At 39.1% G+C, this 16,405-nt stretch overlaps 1 protein-coding gene across 3 annotated transcripts in view; it reads left to right on the top strand.

Annotated features, from left to right (window-relative positions):
* Nucleotides 1-16,405, top strand: part of KIF24 (kinesin family member 24) — a 94,056-nt gene that overhangs the window by 1,053 nt on the left and 76,598 nt on the right. For 2 of the 3 annotated variants that reach the window (XM_044265497.1, XM_044265496.1), the window contains exon 1: nucleotides 7,810-7,863. The exons of the other annotated variant lie outside the window; for it this stretch is intronic. The gene's annotated coding sequence lies outside the window, so the exon portion shown is untranslated. Of the gene's footprint in view, nucleotides 1-7,809; nucleotides 7,864-16,405 lie in introns of those variants that run through there. 3 annotated transcript variants of the gene reach the window in all.

Genomic DNA, 16,405 nt, shown 5'->3' on the forward strand with positions numbered 1-16,405 from the left:
ATATGGCCAGTCTGGATTGTTGATGATTCTCATGTGAAATTCGTAGCTCAGTGATGTTTTTAACAAAAGGATTGGAAAAGTCAGGTATAGCAGCTATGTTATTATTATCTTCTTATAAAAGTTTGACCACAGCCATATAGCTAAACTGCAGATCTGTGACATGTAATAGAAATTGGATTGGGGATTCAGGGTTTGTCTTTGGCTCTGTCTCTATTCACTTACTGTGGCTGGCTTTGCAAGTCATTTAGCCCTTTTAGACATCACTTTTTCCAGTTGAATTAGATTAGAAAAAGTGTTGAATTAGATTAGAATTCCTGTGGCTCTATCAACTTAGTCAAGGAACTGGTTATTTTTTAAAATTCCAGTATAGTTAATATGCAGTATCATTAGTTTCAGATGTGCAATATACTGGTTCAACAATTCTCTACATTACTCAGTGCTCATAAGTGTTCTCTTAATTCCCTTCACCTGTTCACCCATTCCACCCACCCACCTCCCCTCTGATAACGATCAGTTTATTTTCTGTATTTAAGAGTCAGTTTTTTGGTTTGTCTCTTTTCTTTGTCCTTTTGTTTCTTAAGTTCCACATATGGGTGAAGTGAGATAGTATTTGTCTTTCTTTCTTTTTTAAAAGATTTTATTTATTTATTTGACAGACATAGTGAGAGAGGGAACCCAAGCAGGGGGAGTGGGAGAGGGAGAAGCAGGCTTCCCGTCAAGCAGGGAGCCCAACTGGAGGCTTGATCCCAGGACCCTGGGATCACGACCTGAGCCAAAGGCGAATCTATCGACTGAGCCACCCAGGCGCCCCCATCTGACTTATTTCACTTAGCTTTTTACCCTCTAGATCCATTCATGCTGTTGCAAAATGGCAAGATTTCTTTTTTTATGGCTTTATAATATTCCATTGTATATATCTTCCATCTTCTTTACATGTTCATCTATGAATGAATACTTGGGCTGCTTGGCTGTTGTAAGTAATGCTGCAATAAATAATGCTGCAATAAACATAGGGATGCATATATACTTTTTTTTCTTTTGAGAGAGTGCATGTGCAAAGAGGAGAGGGGGAGGGGCAGTGAGGGAGGGAGAAAGAAACTCCCCTCCCCACAAAGATTGTATTTGTTAGGGGCACTGGGTGGCTCAGAGGGTTAAGCCTCTGTCTTCAGCTCAGGTCATGCTCTCAGGGTCCTGGGATCGAGACCCGCATCGGACTCTCTGCTCAGCAGGGAGCCTTAAAAAAAAAAAAGATTGTATTTGTCAGAGAGAATGCATGTGCACGAGAGAGAGCATGCACTGGGGGAGCAGGAGGCAGAGGGAGAAGCAGGCTTCCCACTGAGCAAGGACCCTGGATCATGACCTGAGCCGAAGGCTGACACCACCCAGGCCTTCTGAGAAAGAAAATCTTAGGCAGGCTCCACACCCAGTGCAGAGCCCAATGTGGGGCTCAATCTCACAACCCTGAGATCATGACCTGAGCAGAAATCAAGAGTCTGTTGCTTAACGGACTGTGCCACCCAGGTGCCCCTATTTTCAAATTAGTGTTTTTGTATTCATACTCGTATGCACCAGTTTGCATTCCTCCCAACAGTGCACCAGACTCCTTTTTCTCCCTTTACCAACACTTGCTGTTTCTTGTGTTTTTTTAATTTAACCATTTTAACAGATGTAAGGTGATATATTTTTGTGGTTTTGATTTGCATTTCCCTGATATTATTGATGTTAAGGATCTTTTCATGTGTCTGTTGGCCATCTGTATGTCTTCTTTGGAAAAATGTTCATTTTTTCAAGCAATTGGTTATTGATGTCAGGTGAACATCACATGTTCAGCCTTCCAAGGGCTGTACAGCTGAAACTGATAGCTGCCACTTATTGAGCATTTACCCTGTGCAAAGCACTATATCAGGGCTTTATATAAATATTACATTTTTCTTAGCATAGTACATCAATGTACTGCCTACATAGAATTTCATTAAAAGCTTTTGGTTTATGTTATTATTTAAGACTTTAGCTGTTATATGTCTTAATACAGTGTCTGTGGGGCAAACTAGGGCATGATCCTCTCATCTTCCGGTTTAGGAGAAACAGCAGTTTCTTTGGGCTGCCATTTCATTGTTTGTAAAGTAAGATGTTGATCTCTTCTCAGTCCCTTACAAATTAACTGATCAATTAATCCACTTTCTTTTGGATTAGCAAACCTGTTCATGATTTTTTTTAAACCTGTTCATAATTTGTGCAGAGTAAATCCTCAACGAATTTTTTGTTAAATGAGTAATAAGAGTTTTTCTCATACCTCATACTTCCCTAGTTAGTGTCTTAAGGATTTTGATGTTCATATCCTGTTAAACAAGAAGACTCTTCAATAGGCATAAACTAATAATAGGTACCATTTGTATTGGGAAACTCAGTCTTCCACCATAAGGCAGATGCTTAACCAACTGAACCACCCAGGCGTCCCTCAAAAATGATTTCTTGAGTGACTGGATGGAAGGTTCTTATTGGAGCTGTGACCATAGCAATTCATTTGAGAAATACAATCTTGTTTTATTTTATTGCCAAAGGAGGAGTGAGTCAGGGCACCGACTCTGATAGAATTTTCCTGAGCAATCATATTAACCTGATACAAAAGTTTCTACCACCTATAGCTATAAATGGTATTAAATACTTTTGTATAGTTTTAAAAAGAGTGTAGGGATATTTATTCATTTATTCATTAAATAATTATTGAATGTTACTTATTTCCAGACACTGTTTTAGAAACGGGATAAAAAAAGGTGAATAAGGGGCACCTGGATGGCTCAGTGGGTTAAAGCCTCTGCCTTCAGCTCAGGTCATGATCCCAGGGTCCTGGGATAGAACCCTACGTTGGGCTCTCTGCTCAGCAGGGAGCCTGCTTCCCTTCCTCTCTTTCTCTCTGCCTGCCTCTCTGCCTAATTGTCATCTCTGTCTGTCAAATAAATAAATAAAATCTTTTAAAAACAGGTGAATAAGACACATTCCTTTACCAGAAGGAAATGACATATTCTGGTGGAGGAAATAGACATCCTCATAGATAATTATTACAGAATGTAACTGCAGTGATAGAGACATGCAAAAGGTATGATAAGGACTTCCAGCCACATACAAGGGGATCAGAAAAGACCTCATTTATGCTTTAATCATTGGGTAAGAAGTAGGCAGGTAAAATGAGGTTTGATGAGATGGGAGGAGACCATTTAAAAGCGCGACGTGAATAAATCCACAGAGAAAACAGTCTAAGAAGTTGACTAAACTGGAAAGAGGAGGGGCCGGACCATAGGAAACTTTGTGGATGTGCTAAGGAGCTTGAACTTCGCCCTTTAGAAAGGTGACAGAATGACAATGAAGGGTTTTAGATAGAGAAGGGTCATGGTCATAACTGTTCTTTCTAAACATTGGTCGACGGTAGTGTAGAAGTTGGTTTAGAGAGGGCAAAACTGGAGGCAGGCAGAGCAGTTTAAAGAGACATGTAATTATGTAGGTTAAAGGTACTGGGACTGAACCACCATAGCTGTGGTGGTTGGAACGTAGATTGAGAGAGGACATTTAACAAGTATTTGTTTTTAAATAGACTGAACCTGTTGATTAATTTTGGGATTAAAGCAGAGGAAAGTAGGGGCACCTGGGTGGCTTAGTGGGTTAAGCCGCTGCCTTCGGCTCAGGTCATGATCTCAGGGTCCTGGGAGGACCAGGGAGCCTGCTTCCTCCTCTCTCTCTGCCTGCCTCTCTGCCTGCTTGTGATCTCACTCTGTCAAATAAATAAATAAAATCTTTAAAAAAAAAAAAGCAGAGGAAAGTAATCTAGGATGCTTCTCACTTTAGCGCTGAGTCACTGGTGGATGATAACTGTCATTTACCCACACCCATGCCACTATCAAGGAGAAAAGGTGGAGGGGCAGTTTTGTGGAGAGGTCATGAGTTTGGTTACTGATGAGCAGTTTAGATTCTTAATCATGGAAGCATTTTGATAATGATCCCAGCGTGTTTTTTGCTGCAATACACCTATAAGATTGTCGATTTTATTGTGATGTGAACTAAAGTTACACTGGAATTCTAGGAGCATCCAACTAATAATATTGTACAATATTAAGGCCAGAAAGACTCCAGGTGAGGTTTCCCCAGCAGTGAGGACCAGTCTTTTTTTTTTTTTTTTAAGTATTTATTTGTTTAACAGAGAGAGTGCACACCTATAAGCAGAGGGATAGGGAGAAGCAGGCTCCCCGCTGAGCCAAGAGCTCAACACCAAGGCTCCATCCCAGCTCTCTGGGATCATGTCCTGAGCAGGAGGCAGCCATTTAACTGACTATGCCACCCAGACACTCTGAGGAGCAGACTTTTAAGTTAGTTACCTGCTTGTGTTGAGATTTGATTGGCATAGAATTGCATAGCCAACATACCAAATTCATATAGTTGGTTTTTGTTTTTTTTTTTTTAGGATTTTATTTATTTGAGAGAGAGAGAAAACACAAGTAGTAGGGGGGGTATGAGCAGAGGGAGAAGCAGACTCCCTGCTGAGCTGGGAGCCAGACTCTGGGATCCATCCCAGTACCCTGAGATCATGACCTGAGCCCACGGCAGATGCTTAACTAACTGAGCCAGCCAGGCACCCCTCATATAGCTGTTTTTGATTATCTATGCCCTGGTTTCTTCATTTTAAAAGAGGGAGGTGATAATTGCCTTGTATCACAACTCTTGGAAGATTAATTAGGTAGCACAATTAATTACATATTTTAATAATTTAGATCCCAGTGAATGGAATTATTCTTTGAATTTTTCATTGATTTTTCAGCATCATTTTTTTCTTAATTTTTAAAAATTTTAAATATTCTACACCCACGTTGGGGCTTAAACTCACAACCCTAAGACTAAGAAAAATTTTAGTTGGACTCTACATGATTTTTTTTCATGTTATTTGTTTCAGGAGTACAGATCTGTGATTCATCAGTCTTACACAACACCCAGCGCTCACCGCAACACATACCCTCCCCAGTGTCCATCACCCAACCACCTCCCATTCCCCCACCCCTCTCCCCTCCACCAACCCTCAGTTTGTTTCCTAAGATTGAGTCTCTTACAGTTTGTCTCCCTCTCTGGTTTCATCTTGTTTGATTTTTTTCCTCTCTTCCCCTATGATCCTTTGCCTTGTTTTTAAATTCTGCATATCAGTGAGATTATATGATAATTTTCCTTTTCTGATTGACTTATTTCACTTAGCATAATATTCTCTAGTTCCATCCACCTCATTGCAAATGACAAGATTTCATTTTTTGATTGTGGTGTAATATTCTAGTATATATATACATATATATGTATATATATATATCACATCTTTTTTAAACATTCATCTGTCAGTGGACATCTAGGCTCTTTCCATAGTTTGGCTATTGTGGACATTGCTGCTATAAACATTGGGGTGCAGGTTCCCCTTTGGATCACTACATTTGTATCTTTTGGGTAAATACCCAGAAGTGCAATTGCTGGGTTGTAGGGTAGCTTTATTTTCAACTTTCTGAGGAACCTCCCTACTGTTTTCCAGAGTGGCTGCACCAGCTTGCATTCCCACCAACAGTGCAGAAGAGTTCCCCTTTTCTCTTCATTCTTGCCAACATCTCTCATTTCCTGAGTGGTTAGTTTTAGCCGTTCTGACTGGTGTGAGGTTTTATCTCATTGTGGTTTTGATTTGTATTTCCCTGATGCTAGGTGATATTGAGCACTTTTTCATGTGTTTGTTGGCCATTTGGATGTCTTCTTTGTAGAAATGTCTGTTCATGTCTTCTGCCCATTTCCTGATTGGATTATTTGTTCTTTGGTGTTGAGTTTGATAAGTTCTGTATAGTTGGATTCTAGCCGTTTGTCTGATATGTCATTTGCCAATATCTTCTCCCATTCTGTTGGTTGTCTTTTGGTTTTGTTGACTGTTTCCTTTGCTGTGTAAAAGCTTTTTGTTTCGATGAAGTCCCAATAGTTCAATTTTTGCCTTTGTTTCCCTTGCCTTTGGGGACATGTCTAGCAAAAAGTTGCTTCAGCCAAGGCCAATGAGGTTGCTGCCTATGTTCTCCTCAAGGATTTTGATGGCTTCCTGTCTCATATTTAGGTCTTTCATCCATTTTAAGTCTATTTTTGTGTGTGGTGTGAGGAAATGGTCCAGTTTCATTCTTCTGCATGTGGCTGTCCAATTTTCCCAACACCATTTTTTGAAGAGACTGTCTTTTTTCCGTTGGACATTCTTTCCTGCTTTGTTGAAGATTAGTTGGCCATAGAGTTGAGGGTCCGTTTCTGGGTTCTCTATTCTTTTCCATTGATCTATGTGTCTGTTTTTTGTGCCAGTATCATACTGTCTTGAGGATTACAGCTTTGTAATAGAGCTTGAAGTCCAGAATTGTGATGCCACCAGCTTTGGTTTTCTTTTTCAACATTCTCTTGGCTATTCAGATCAGGGTCTTTTCTGGTTCCATACAAATTTTAGGATTATTTGTTCAGTTCTGTGGAAATAGTTGATGATACTTTGATAGAGATTGCATTGAATGTATAGATTATTCTGGGTAGCATAGACATTTTAACAATATTTATTCTTCCAATCCATGAGCGTGGAGTGTTTTTCCATTTCTTTGTGTCTTCCTCAATTTCTTTCGTGAGTATTCTATAGTTTTCTGAGTCATATCCTTTGCCTCGTTGGTTATATTTATTCCTGGGTATCTTATGGTTTTGGTTGCAATTGTAAATGGGATCGACTCCTTAATTTTTCTTTCTTTTGTCTCATTGTTGGAGTATAGAAATTCACCTGATTTCTGTGCATTGATGTTATATCCTGCCACTTTATGAATTCTTGTGTGAGTTCTAGCAATTTTGGGGTAGAGTCTTTTGGGTTTTCCACATAAAGTATCATGTCATTTGGAAAGAGTGAGGGTTTGACTTCTTTGCTGATTCGGATGCCTTTTATTTCTTTTTGTTGTCTGCTGAGGCTAGGACTTCCAGTACTATCCTGAATAGCAGTGGCAATAGTGGACATCCCTGCCGTGTTCCTGACCTTAGGGGAAAAGCTCTCAGTTTTTCCCCACTGAGAATGATACTCACTGTGGATTTTTCATAGACGGTTTTTATGATACTGAGTTATGTACCCTCTATCTCAACACTGTGAAGAGTTTTAATCAAGAAAGGATGCTGTACTTTGTCCATTGCTTTGTCTCCATCATATGGTTCTTTTTTTTTTTTTAAAGATTTTATTTATTTATTTGACAGAGAGAGATTACAAGTAGGCAGAGAGGCAGGTAGAGAGAGAAGGGGGAGGAAGCAGGCTCCCTGCTGAGCAGAGAGCCCGATGCGGGACTCGATCCCAGGACCCCGAGATCATGACCTGAGCCGAAGGCAGCGGCTTAACCCACTGAGCCACCCAGGCGCCCCATCATATGGTTCTTGTCCTTTGTTGTATTTATGTAGTGTATCACATTGATTGATTTGTGGGTATTGAAACTTCAGCATCATCCTTTAGAAATAATTCCTGGTACCAATTGTGGCCACAGTTCCCAAAAGGATGTAATTTTGACTAAAAGAATCTATGTCATTTTAGTAATTTAGTAATTTATAAAAACAGTGGAGCATGTGACTCTCCATCTTGGGATTGTAAGATTGAGTCCTATATTCAGTGTAGAGATTACTTAAAAATAAAATCTTTCTCTCCCCTAAGATCTATTTATTCATTAGAAAGAGCACATGCACATGCCTGAGCTCAGGAGAGCGGCGAAGGGAGAGGGAGAGAGAATCCTCAGATTTCCTGCTGAGTGTGGAGCCACACACAGAGCTACAAGACCATGACCAGAGCAGGAAACGAGTCAGCCGTTTAACTGAGTGAGTGACCCAAACACCCCTAAAAATACATCTTTTAAAAAAAACTGATTATAATAGTTATTCTTCCAGTGAAACACATGAAGATATATTTTGTTGAAACTATTTTATAATTGCAAAAATCTGACAATTTATAATTGGATTAGACCAGGATTTTAAAATTAAAGCACTGAATTTATTTATTTATTTATTTATTAAAAGATTTTATTTATTTATTTGACAGACAGAGATCACAAATAGGCAGAGACACAGGCAGAGAGGAGGAAGCAGGCCCCCTGCCGAGCAGAGAGCCCAATGTGGGGCTCAATCCCAGGACCCCCAGGACCCCGAGATCATGACCTGAGCCAAAGGCAGAGGATTAACCCACTGAGCCATCCAGGCACCCCTAAAGCACTGAATTTAAATCCAACATTGGTTACCACCTATTCCTGGAAATTCTAAAAAATTAAACCTCTGTATTTAGAGAGAGTAATACTTGTACTGTTTTCAGATAACTGAGTTCGGTTTTGTTAAGTTTATTTTTAGGTGATTGCTTCCATGCTTTTTACCAAACTTAGAAACTTAATAAGCTCATAGTGGGACTTTGGAAAGAAATTGCAGTAATTGCAAACTATTAGCTACTTAATCATAAACTTGAAACTTTTCTTTTTCCACTGAAAAAATAATCTCTCAAAAACTGCTTTTGGGTATAACTCACATGATTGGTATCGCAAAGTCCACATCTAGCCCTAAGAATTCCATTAAGTGTCATATATTCTCATTCCTTTGCAGCTGTTGTTTTGAGCAGTTGTTTAGTATCACTTGTCTTCTGTTGAGATCACTGGTCTATAGATAGAATAATCCCTAGAGTTTGAAATAACTCCCTTGTTGGGGGAAAAGTATGCTGTATCATTCACCTTTTAATCTTCCAATGATAATACTGAATTGCTTATGTTATTATTAGGTACCTTATGCCTAACATGGGGTACAGAAACATTTTAATGAAAATTGATTGGGAATGTTGGGTTTGTATTATATACATTTCTAATGGTACAGTGGACCCTAATAACTTTGTTAACAATCCCCTAAAAAGTGATCATTGTTGGTGTGTCCTACAGCTGAATGGGTTGAAAGTTTATGATGCGCATACACATTAAAAGCCACCGAATTCACTTTAAGTGGGTATATTGTATGCTTTGTGAATTAGATCTCAGTAAAGTTGTTTTATATTTTTAAAAGTGGTCATTGTCACAATTTAGGGGAACTCAGGTGAAGAAATATTTCTTGGCAATCAAGCTATTTTAGTTGGGGCACTGGGGTAGCTTAGTCAGTTGGACATCTAACTCTTTTTTTTTTTTTTAAGATTTTATTTATTTGACAGAGAGAGACACAGCACGAGAGGGAACACAAACAGGGGGAGCAGGAGAGGGAGAAGCAGGCTTCCCACCAAGCAGGGATTCCAATGTGGGGCTCAATCCCAGGACCCTGGGATCACGCTGAAGGCAGACACCCAACGATTGAGCCACGCAAGCGCCCCATGGACGCCTAACTCTTGATCTCAGCTCAGGTCGTGATCTCAGGGTCCTGAGTTCAAATCCCATGTTGGGCTCCATGCTGGGCGTGGAGGCTACTTTAAAAATAAAAAGCTATTTTCATCCTTTTATTTCCATACTCCTATAATAATAATTAGAGTACAGTATGTTCTAATGCCTGCTGACCTTCCTATGTAGTTCCTTACTTTCCTTTGTGGGGCTCAATCCCAGGACCCTGGGATCATGACCTGAGCTGAAGGCAGAGGCTTTAACCCACTGAGCCACCCAGGTGCCCCTTGAATTATTTTTTAAAAACTATAGCCATCACACCCACTTAGAACAGGTTTATTATACCTCTCTAATTTATTCAAGTAAAGCTCTTGAGATTTTCGTTCTCTGCCTAAAAAATCTAAATAAGTGTTCAGCATGTGAATTTTTTTTAAAAAAGTAGACTTCATGCCCAACTTGGGCTTTAACTTAAGACCCTGAGATTGAGAGTTGCATGCTCTACTGAGCCAGCCAGGCACCTCCGCAGCTCAAATTTCTATAGAAAATTTTAGTACATTTTCTCAGTTTCTTCCATGGTTAATTTTGGTTTTGATAATTATAGAAGTGAACGCTTCCGGGGAAGAGCTTTTCCCTTTTAGATGTTAATGTAATATCTAAAATTTAATGGTAGAGGTTTCTTTTGGAGTGATAAAAATGTTCTAAAATTGGATTATGGTGATGGTTGCACAACTCTGAAAATACTAGAACTATTGTATACTTTAAATGGGTGAGTTTTATGGTATATGAATTATATCTCAATAAAGTTGTTAGAATTTAATGATGTCCTGGAAGGATTTATTGACCCCTTTTTCCTATTTCTTCTTTGATAATTCAAGTATATGTGATGTCACATGAATTTGAGAAACTAAAAATAACTTGGGTCCTTTTGAACTTGGGCCATTTGCCCTCAGTTTTTCTGATTAGCAAGGAATATATAGACCTTAGATTTAGATTTTCTACTTTTTTCTAGCAATCAGGAACTTTTATTAGACATATTGAATAGTCTGCTTATAGAATTGGGAGGGTAACAATGGATTCTGATATTTTCTTCAAGTTTTTTGAAATACTAATACCTGTTGCTGGGTTCATGTTAGTTACTCAGTTGTCTCCCCCTTGATGTAGATTAACTCATTTAGCAAAAATATCCTATTTACTGGGGCACCTGGGTGACTCAGTTAAGCAGCCTCCCTCAGCTCAGGCTGTGAACCTGGGGTCATGAGATCTTGATTTCAGGTGAGGTCATGATCTCACATGCCATGAGATCGAGCCCTGTAGCAGCTCTGTGCTGGATGTTGAGCCTGCTTCCCTCACCCTATCCTTCTGTCCATCCCCCACCTTGGCCCTCCCTCTAAAAAAAAAAATTTAAAAATATATATCCAGGGTGCCTGGGTGGCTCAGTCAGTTAAGTGGCTGCCTTTGGCTCAGGTTGTGATCCCAGGGTTCCAGGATGGAACCTGTTCAGCGGGGAATCTGCTTTTTTCTCCACCCCTGTCCCCTCACTCCACCGCTTACGCTGTCTCTCACGTAAATAAAATCTTAAAAAAAAAAATATATATATATATATATATATATATTCATTCTTTGTGTGTGTGTGTGTGTATAGTCTAGTTTACCCATGGGATCACTTCAAACAATTTTTATAAGGAATATTTTTCCCAAGTCATTGACACTGTATATATATATTTGTTTCACTAACTCCTTGTTTTCTCAGGTTGGCTTAAAAAAATTAGGCTGATTTAATAAATGTCTTCCCTAGATGACCTATATCTAGGTCAGTGAAAAAAGTTATGAAAACTGGTATCATTTTAACTTGTTTCCAAAGACCTAAGAAAGAAAAATTACACAGTCAAAAATCTCTTGTTTCTATATGTTACGTGGATTTAAAATAACAATGACACTATATGATTTTATTTAATGTGAAATTCTAGAAAATACAACTCATCTTTAGTGACAGAAAGCAGGTCAGTAATTACTTTGGGCCCACGGTAGAGCGGAGGACTGCCAAGAGTGAATTAGGAACTTTTAAAAGTGATTGATGGGACTGTCTTGATTGTATCTTGTCAAAACTCATAGGTAGCTCAGTCAGGGGCACCTGGGTGGCTGAGTCATTAAACGTCTGCCTTCGGCTCAGGTTATGATCCCAAAATCTTGGGATCGAGCCCTACATCGGGCTCCCTGCTCAATGGGAAGCCTGCTTCTCCATCTCCCACTACCCCTGTGTGTGTTCCCTCTCTTGCTATGTCTCTCTCTGTCAAATTAATAAATAAAATCTTAAAAAGCCAAAAAAACTCATGGAACTATACTCCTAAAATGGGTTTAGTTTATTATATATACATTGATTAAAAGAAAAATCAAGGGACGCCTTGGTGGCTCAGTTGGTTGAGCAGCTGCCTTCGGCTCAGGTCATGATCCCAGCGTCCTGGGATCGAGTCCCACATCGGGCTCCTTGCTCGGCAGGGAGCCTGCTTCTCCCTCTGTCTCTGCCTGCCATTCTGTCTGCCTGTGCTTGCTCTCTCTCCATCTCTCTCTCTGACAAATAAAAATAAAATCTTAAAAAAAAAAGAAAGAAAAATCAAATAAGACCACACATACACATAACTTCTATTTATATCAGGGGTTAGCCTTTGAATATATAACATCATCTACTATCTCCGCATTATATGTGTAATCAGACATTAATGTTAACTATGCCAATGAAAGAAAAGTACTTGTACAACTGTCATTGATAGTTTGAAGTTAATAGAAGCCTACACATACTATTACTATTAATCAGTGTATTTTACAAGCTTATCTAATCTCTAATCCCTTACCTTTTGCTTCTGTTTTATATATTATATACATATAAGATATATATATATATATATATACATTCTATGTTATATATTCAACTTTTCTCCAAATTAAATAGAGACCATCTTTTAACAATGTTAAAAGTCTTCATATAGGGCATCTATTTGTATCTAGTCAGGCAGCCAACACTTCCTACATGCCAGGCTCAGTGATCAGTGCTGAATAAGAGAGCATAGCCCCATCCTTATGGAATACTTTACAGTTTTCAAATTAGTTTTACATAAATATCTTATTGCATCCTTTGAGAGCGGAAAATGAAACTCAGAGAAATTGACTTTGCCCAAGTTTACACAGCTCGATGACCGAGAGTTAATCTGATTCCAAGTTCAGTTAAAGGCAATTTAGGTGGATAAAGTTACATAGTTTAGGTAGATGGAGAGTTTGAGAGAACATGTGAAATAGTTGGATCTTATCCACATCCTGGAATGTGAATAAACTTCCCTAATTGTGTATAAAGTTGCATGTATTCCTTCCAGTTGATTTTCTCTAACACCAGGATAAGAAAGTTCGAATTTCTGCCAACTGGCTTTCTTCCAAGACTATTTCTGATTGTTACCCCAACAGCTGAGACCCAGCAGATTCTTGGTGTCACAAAGGAGAACTCTGCATACTTGTGGCATTGAATGTGAGTGGGCCATATGTATAAAAATGTGCCCATCAGAATGCCTGGCAGCTCAGTCGGTTGAACATCCAACACTTGATTTTGGCTCAGGTCATGATCTCAGGGTCACAGGATTGAGCCCTTCTGTCAGGCTCCTTGCTCAGCAGAAGTTTACTAGAGATTCTCTCCCTTTGCCTCTGCCCGTCTCCCCCCAGCCCCTGCTTGCATACACTGTCTTCTCTTTCAAATAAAATAAATCTTAAACACACACACACACACACAACCCTGCCCATCTGGCCCCATTTGGATTTCACTGATTTGCAGGGAATTTTCTTGGTGGTGGCAGGTGTGAGTCATTCCCTGGGGCAGCACAAATGCAGGAGGCTGCTGGTCTGCTGAGTAGTGTGGATAGTAGGTCTGTCCTGGCAGGAGGATGGCAATGTGGCTGTCTTTGCCACTACTTGTGAAGGAGGCACCATGGAACAGTGGAAAGAACATGGGACTAGCCATGAGAAAACTTAAGTTCCAATCTTAGAACTTAGTTGAGAGCTATATTACTTTGGGCCACTCACTGATTCGTTCTAGTTTTTCTCCTTCTAAGTAAAATGTGGGAGTGATGTGTATCACAGATAAATCCTAAAATCATCCTGTTAAATGAAAGAAGTCGGATGCAAAAGAGACTATATTGTATAATCCCATTCATATAAAATTGTAGAAAATCCAAACTAATATATAATGACAGAAAGCAGATCAGTGATTGGCCAGGGGTAGAGAAAAGAATGGAATGCAAAGAGACATGAGGAATCTTTTGAGAGTAATGAAAATGTTCTATATTCTAATTGTGGTGGTGGTTTCATAGGTACATACAACTGTCAAAATTCATATAATTGTACGCTATTGTGTCCATACACCCAAAAAAGGAGATTCCAGCTTTTAATAAGAATTTAATAAGAAAAAAATTGAAATAGATTTGGAAATTATTTACCATGGGTATAGGAAGGGTGAAAGCAGCACAGATATGTACTTGATTATTTGTATAAACATTTATATATTTACCCACTTTGTTCTGTAATTAATATGGTAGGAATGCTCAAACACTAAACAAAATCAAGTCATCAGCCTTGATCTCTAACTCTTCCTTTATCCATTTGTCATAATCTAAAATGTTATGAACTAGTAGTGGTAGAGGACATTTGAGGTCAAATTTCTTAAAATATTTGAAATACTTAATTTACTAAAAATTTTGGTCCTAATACCATTTGATAGTTTGTTTCTTGGTGGTTATTGTATCCTATCACCTTTATGTTGCAGAAGTATTTACATCATTTTATCACAGTGTGACAAAGGTGTCAGTGGTAAATTCTTAACTCCAATATATGAGGAGCACAAGAAACAAAATGGAAATGACTTAACAATACCCTCTCCCCCAATTCTCATCCTGTATTCTACTAGTGGTTTAACATACTCAAAATCCTTAATAAATACTTGCAGAAGCCAAAACTAATTGTTTGAAGTTGACACTGAAGTTGAAAATTGACCTAGAGAGAATATTCAGTAACTCAAATATGAAGTAAATAGTGACCATTCTGGATTAGTTGGCACTGTATAGAGCTATTCCTGATCTTCTTTCCCTAATGCTCAGGCTCTCTGTGCTTATGACTTTCTGGGAATGCATAATCTTTAGCTGGATGTGGGACAGTGGCAGCTTCTTCTAAGAGACATGCTTCTTGGAGGAAAGCCAATTTTAGGTTTTGGTCAGGAAATATACAAGATGAAGCTGTCAAAGACTAAGGTAATTGAAGCACATAGAATATATATTTAAAAAACAAAAACTGTGAGTTAATCATGAATTTTTTAAAAGCACCCACTCCCTCCAAAAAGGCAAAACCCAAATCCTAAAGGAATTAGATACCACTCCTCCCTTCATATACAAACTCTTCTTGGATAATCAAGTAGCCTTAGTTGTTGACAAAACTTTTTTTTTTTTAAGATTTTATTTATTTATTTGATAGAGAGAGCAGAAGCAGGGGGAAGTGCCAGGCAGAGGGAAAGGAAGAAGCAGGCTTTCTGCTGACAGGGGAGCCTGATGTGGGACTTGATCCCCAGACCCCGGGATCATGACCTGAGCCGAAGGCAGACACTTAACTGACTGAGCCACCCAGGCGTCCGACAAAAAGATTTTCTTTACGGGAAAATTCCACCAGTAATGATATATTGAGAAAATCACCATTTTACAACCCTTCATGAACTAGTTGAGGCAGGTAGTGGTCATCACTGGATGAAACCATTGGATTAATTGGCTGGTGAGAGAACTTTACAATGAAGGAATCATGCTGTAATTCTAGCAGACATTTGCATATATTCTGATGTGATGATGATGTATCTTAAAGCACATGGTAACACCTGTGAAGTATTCATTCCTGAAATGTAGAAATGTGGATCTTGATTCTAAATTTTATTTATTTATTTGACAGATAGAGATCACAAGTAGGCAGAGAGAGAGGAGAAAGCAGGCTCCCCGCTGAGTCGAGCCCGACTTAGGGCTTCATCCCAGGACCCTGGGATCAGGACCCAAGCCAAAGGCAGAGGCTTTAACCCACTGAGCCACCCAGGCGCTCCATGGAACTTGATTCTAATATAGGGTTGCAAGATTAGGCCAAAACAAAATAGGAAACTAGTTAAAATTGAATTTCAAATGAACAGTGTTTGGTTTGTGTTAGTATGTCTCATACTTGGAGCATACTTGGTTTATGCAACAAGTCAAGGAATAGAAAAAAAAAGGATGGGGTACTGCTCTATAAGGTAAAAGACTTGAGGGACGTAACAACCAAATGTGTGGACCTTGTTCAGATTCTGAGTTAAACAAAAATATTTTTGTAAAAAAATACTTTAAAAATATTTGTTTAGGGGTGCCTGGATGGCTTAGTCATTTGAGCATTGGGCTTTTGATTTCAGCTTAGTAGGTCATGATCTCTGGATGGTGAGATTGAACCCAGCCTTGAGTTCCATTCTCAGTTGCTTTCTCTCCCTCTGCTCCTCCCCCTGCTCATGTCCTCAGGTCATCTCTCTCACTCAAATAAATACTAGATAGGGCACTTGGGTGGCTCAGTGGGTTAAGCCTCTGTCTTCGGCTCAGGTCATGATCTCAGGGTCCTGGGACCAAGCCCCACAATGGTGTCCCTGCTCAGCGGGGAGTCTGCTTCTCCCTCTGCCTCATCCCCTGTTCATGCTTGCTCATGCGCTCTCTCTCTCTCTCAAATAAATTAATAAAATCTTTAAAAATAAAAAATCAAATGGAATTCTGGTTTAGGCAGATTGAACAAAATAGTTTATGTAAGGACTTACACATACATAGTTCTTGGCATAAAATGTAACCATAAATTTTAGTTTAATCAGATCATCGAAGTAGAACGACTGTGCACGAAGTGCTGAAATAATATGATTAGCTTTGTTACATAAAATGTTTTTTGAACTATATTAAGTGTTCAAGGTGACATTGGTAAAGATATTCTGTTGGTATCAGGCTCTTGTAGGT

The sequence above is a fragment of the Neovison vison genome, chromosome 9 (assembly GCF_020171115.1).
Source record: "Neovison vison isolate M4711 chromosome 9, ASM_NN_V1, whole genome shotgun sequence".
NCBI lineage: Eukaryota > Metazoa > Chordata > Mammalia > Carnivora > Mustelidae > Neogale > Neogale vison.